General features: G+C 37.5%; 1 long non-coding RNA gene across 1 annotated transcript in view; it reads left to right on the top strand.

Moving 5' to 3' along the window:
* Window positions 1–5008, top strand: part of LOC108505002 — an 8207-nt gene extending 3199 nt beyond the window's left edge. The window contains exons 2-3 of the long non-coding RNA XR_001877338.1: window positions 3467–3580; window positions 4950–5008. This is a non-coding gene — a long non-coding RNA (uncharacterized LOC108505002). The remainder of the gene's footprint in view (window positions 1–3466; window positions 3581–4949) is intronic.
* Window positions 5009–5351: the final 343 nt, after the last annotated feature.

Below are 5351 nucleotides of genomic sequence, written 5' to 3'. Positions count from 1 at the left end.
TGTGTTTGCCAACAGGTTTAGCCTACTTGAGTCTCCTCATCATCTGGAGACTTCTCTGAGACATCATCGTCCTCTTATGATTCCACAGTGTCTCTCCCCCGTCATTGAACAAGCTGTTACATGCGGTACAGAGCCTTTTCCTTGTCTGTGTTTTCTTTGAGACTATGCTGAAGTTGCAAATTTGGGAAAGACAAAAGCAATTAAAAAAGGGCATTGGTTGTTCAGTGTAGCGAACTTCTGATCTAAGGAAACAAAGAGTTATTGATTCCACTTCCATAATGCGGAGCTCTCTGGTCTGGTCTGTCTCCACTGAATGGTTTATCTCACATGCTTTGGGATGGGTGCAGACTGAATGTTATTAATCTTTGGTTCAATCTTCTGAACTAAGAGCATCTAGGGGTCTGTGGGCTGATAGACTAGATAGTCCTTGACACCATGCAAATTTTACTGCCATGCAGCAGGGGTTTAAAGTTGTAGCAGGATAGAGTTTCCTTTAATTTCCTTCACCAAAGGTCATGAGAATGTAGCTTGCAGGAAAAGAGGGAGAGTATTAATTTGCCACAATACTTCAATCATATCCAAAAGAACTGTTTCATATCCAAAAGAACTGTTTCATATCCAAAAGAACTCTTTCGCAGCCCAAATCTTTCCCTGTTCATGCATACCAGAAATTGGTTGTCTGCCTCTGTACAAACTCCTTCTAGCGATTGACCTGACCTTTGGAGATTTCCTCATGTGCCTCCATCTTCAAACTTTTCTGCACAACCTAACACAATGTGTGCTGCATGTGAGGCCAGGAATTAAATGCAAGGTTTAATGTATTCTCCTTTGAAAGATGTACATTTGAGAGTATAGCAATGTACCTTTGTTGTGGTTTAGGAATGGATTCCTTACACCAAATAAACGCTAATATTTTGTTCCAAGAGGGTGGTTTGATAGCCATTATTCTTTTGGTGTGGGGACAGAAAGCATATCAGGGTGGAGCGTAGTTATCAACTGAACAAGCCGATTTTACCAACTATGAATGATGTAACAGGATAATCACATACTCTGATAAGATCAATATATACCTGGTTGTCTGAAAATTGAGAGTGGTTAAGCATCTCAGTGTTCTAGGATACTACAGCCTCTCTTGGTTTTCTGGTACTCTCATTCATTGACTCAGTCTTCCTTTTGCCTTTTGATTTATAATCCTGGTAAAAATCCTTTGTGAACAGAGATTATATATTTCTACAATGGTTGGCAAGTGATCCCATTCAGAGCTGGAATTCTACTAAATAAGAATGAAACTATATTTTAGATGCTGGTGGGTATTCCTTCTCACAGATAGGCATAGCATGTGCTATATGAGAGAGGGCATGTATATATGATTTTACATATTAAGTGGGTTTGAATCATTCATAGGCTTTAGGGAAGTGCCTGTAAACCTATTTCACTACCATGGTAGCCCCAGAGCAAATGCAATGCTAATACTCCTGCTTAGAGATTTTAAATAGTTTGTAAGCTGCTGTAAAAAATGTGTTGTCAAACTCTGCAACTAATTTACTTCTTCCAGTCTATAAAACAAGGAAAGGAAACATCTGTTTAAATAGAAATATAATGGCAGTGGGGATTATACTTTTCTTGTATCCGTTGTTATTCATTGTGTTCAATTGGTTTAAACATACGAAAATGAATGTCACTGATTAATAAGTAGTAATATTTATTAGAGCTTGAAACCCTGTACAAGCCTGTGTAGATGAACATTTTTGTGACACTGCTGGCATTTCTGAAACAAATTAAGCAGATGTGGGAACATTCCAGACATTGCTGAAGACATAGTTCACTCCACATGGATGAAGTTATGGCAGAGTTAACACAGATGACTGGAGCTATCAACACAACATCTTTGTCCATAAATTTTCTGCAGAAAGGGTTAACATGTTGCAAAAGGCATATCCTGTATGGGAATTTTCGTATTCCTCTGTGTGATTCATTTATTTATATGTGCTCTATGTCTGTGTCTCAGATTATTCAGCCCCTAGTACGCCAGAATAAACGCTTTAGAAAGGTCAGCCCTGCTTGCAGGGAGCCAGTCTTGCCATCCTCCGAACTTGGAAAATGCAGAAACTGTTTCTTGCATGTGCTTTATAACACCCATGAAGAAAATACACTAGAACAGATTTCAGTGGAGTGTGAAAAGCGCTAAAGGGTTTTACCCTGACCATTGTTTACTATGAAATGCAAGTCTGGTGCTTTAGCAGAGCATGGGCTTAGAGGTTGTACCTTGTGTGCTCTATTCTACTTGGTTTATATGGGGCTTTTTCATTTAGAAGCTAAGACAAACCCAAGTTATGCTGTTGCTTACAGAAAGGAAACAAATAATTTGATATGAATGTTTTGACATAAGTGAGCTGAACAAAAATACTGGGTGCATATTCTATTGATCATTTCTTACTCTAGAGCCTGTGGCACTCTATTTCTGAGCCTTGAGGACCCTGGAAGAAAACTGGCCAAGGCACAAGTGGTTTTTTTGTAAGTGTATATGTAGAATGTAGAGCACACAGAATATGTAGGAATAAAACAGTGTACAGGAGCTGTTTATTGATTCAAACACTTCAGCAGTATTTGTAAGAGCATCCAGAAGAACGTTCGGGAGCAAATGCAGTGGAACAAAAAACAGGTAACCCTCTGCATTGGAATGCAAGGGAAAAGGAGTGTAACGTGTAAGGCCGGGATCCTCCAGAGTCAGTCATAGCTCAGGGTAGAGTCTCTCCATTGACTGTACAATAGTGCGTGTACATTTCATGTGGTAATTATTAGAAAGACAAGTAAATCCAGATGCATTTGTGGTTTTAGTATCCACGTAGAAAAGCATAAGTGATCATGGTTCCTTTTAATTTGTCTTGGGTAGCTGGAGAGGGCAATTAGAGCTCTGTAAAATTGCATAAATGGATCAAAATTTCAGTATTTAATTTCTAATTTCCTTAGACAATTTTTGTCTTTAACCAATATTTTCTCTTCATCAAAACAAAACAAACAAAAAAATCTCTTCATCAAAACAATGCAAGCAAAAAAATCTCTTCATCAAACCGTTCCTAAGACTTGATTTGTGAAGTGTTATTTTTCTTCCGTGGTGACTGCTAGAACAAAACCAATGGTGGAGCGCATCTAGTGAGCCATTAAGTAAACAATGAGTATACGCTAATGGTAAACTCTCAGTGAAATATCAGGACACTAAGTTTAAGACCTAAATCTGTGCAAGGCACAGTTAGGGGCCTAGTTAACATTTTCATGAAAAATAAAAACTAGCTAAGAGGTACAATTGAATCTTTGAACACTTGGATTTTCTGAATGAGGACTCAAGTGGCATTTGATGGGGTTAAAATGAATTTTCTTAGGCCAAGATCTCTTTTGCGCTAAGCAGAAAAAGACAACCTAACAGACCTTTAAAACATGGATTATGTATTTTGCTTTTATTTTTTAGATCTTTGTATGCCTTTTAATCACTCTTCTGGAAAGTCCAAGTATGGTGCTATATTGTGAACCTCATAACATCCAGCAGCTACCCTAGTTCAGTGGGTGAAATTCAAGGTTAAAGGTATTTACGTCAAAATAAAGTATATTTTTAAACTCAATGAAGACAATTAGATGAAAAAAAGGAACTTTGTTGTTGTTTTAAACACTCTGTTATTTCCTTGAAGACTCATCAACCAATGCAATTTCAAAATATTGTCTTATCAACTGGAAAAGGACAAACAAATACATCCTTTTAAATATGTCCTCTTCACATGAGTAATGAAATTAAAAATGAAGTTCAGCATAAGCAATGGCTTATCAGGACATGAACGAGTCTTTTTTTAATGTCTCTGAAAGGCAACCTTCACTTTTACAAGAACAAATAATGGAAGAGCTTAAAAATCCTGCATGCAGGCTATTTGTAACACTTGAACAATGTCAATCAGAAAGATTTGAACCAGCGGGAAATGATTCCATTGGTTTTCTAGCTTTGATCACAAGAGGGAGTATTCGCAAGTAATCTTTTCTTGTAAAAACAAAAATGCTGCTTAACAGTGCAAGCAGTGGGTTTGGGCAATTAACTGTTTTCTGCAATGCACTAACAACATCCGTATCAAACTTCAACAGGTGCAATTTTTTTTTTAACTGTTTGTGGAAGTGCACATGATGAGACCTTCAGAAATTTCATACAGGTTGTATACCAATCATGGTGAAGTTTTTTAGAGGAAGAAATTACAGTCTAATACTGAGAGCCAGATGACCATGGCATAAATCCTTTTCAGTGTGTCAAAGGAACAAATGAATCTTTCTTCTACTTGTATCTTTCTGCCCAAAAGATACTGGTCTTTCCATAAAGGAAGTTTGAATTTCTATTAGTTATAATCTTTAATTATATTTTTTTCAGAAGATAGAATGTCAAGGAAAGGAACATATGGATTGCAAAAATAAAATAAGGCAGTTTTGGACTAGTGTGATTTAAAGGTCACAGTTTAATGCTATCTGCAAGTTCATAACAGCAACAAAAAAGTCCTCATTCATTACCACTGACATGGCTTGCAGCTGTGTTTGGTGCTGATCAGTTATCTTACTCCAAATAAAGGGAAGACAACCCCACTGGTAGAATTAAAAATAAAGAAAAAGTAAAACTGGCATAGTTTGTTACAAGTTCTAATCAAACATCTTGAAACTGAGCCATGAATTAGTGATGGTTCATAACTTTTGGGCAAATTAACAGTAATTTTTGCCTGTCTTTGACCTATAAGCAGAATTTGACCCAGAGAGGGCAATACTGCTGAGGCAGTGGGAGTGCAATGACACTGAAGGGGAAGGAGGGGGGAACCCATGTTGTTGTAGGAATAGAGAATTGCTTGAGGTTTCAAAGGAAAATGGTAGCAGGCTTCATAATTCCCAAACTGCTGGGTTAACCTTTTCCTCATTTAAAAATGTTACAGGACTGTTTGGAAATCAGAGGAACATGGAGCAAGGGAAGAAGGATTTGCTTTAAAGCCACAGTATCAGGTAGAGTTATGGTCTATATAAATGTGATTTTTTTGAAGACTGCTAGATCAATAGCAAATTTCCATGAAATCAAATGTGGAAAATTGTTCCACCAAAAAAAAACCCCTTTTATTTATATTTAACCATTCCACCACAGCATCTGCAATCCAAAGGAAGGGGCTTTGTTCAAACCCCTCAAAGCCAGTTTTTCTGGCCTTCTGTGAGAGCAATTAATCAGTTTTCTGTAAGGAGAGCTGCTCTTTGTGGTCAACATGTACTTTTCCTGACTGCACAGAGGTGTTTTGATGATGGTTGGCAGAGCAGTGTGTCAGAAACTTGCTTACTGACATTAGTGA

The sequence above is a fragment of the Lepidothrix coronata genome, unplaced genomic scaffold (assembly GCF_001604755.1).
Source record: "Lepidothrix coronata isolate B3197 unplaced genomic scaffold, Lepidothrix_coronata-1.0 Scaffold181, whole genome shotgun sequence".
Lineage (NCBI taxonomy): Eukaryota > Metazoa > Chordata > Aves > Passeriformes > Pipridae > Lepidothrix > Lepidothrix coronata.
Note: the sequence above shows the minus strand (reverse complement) of the source record. Positions and strands in the feature narration are given on the sequence as shown.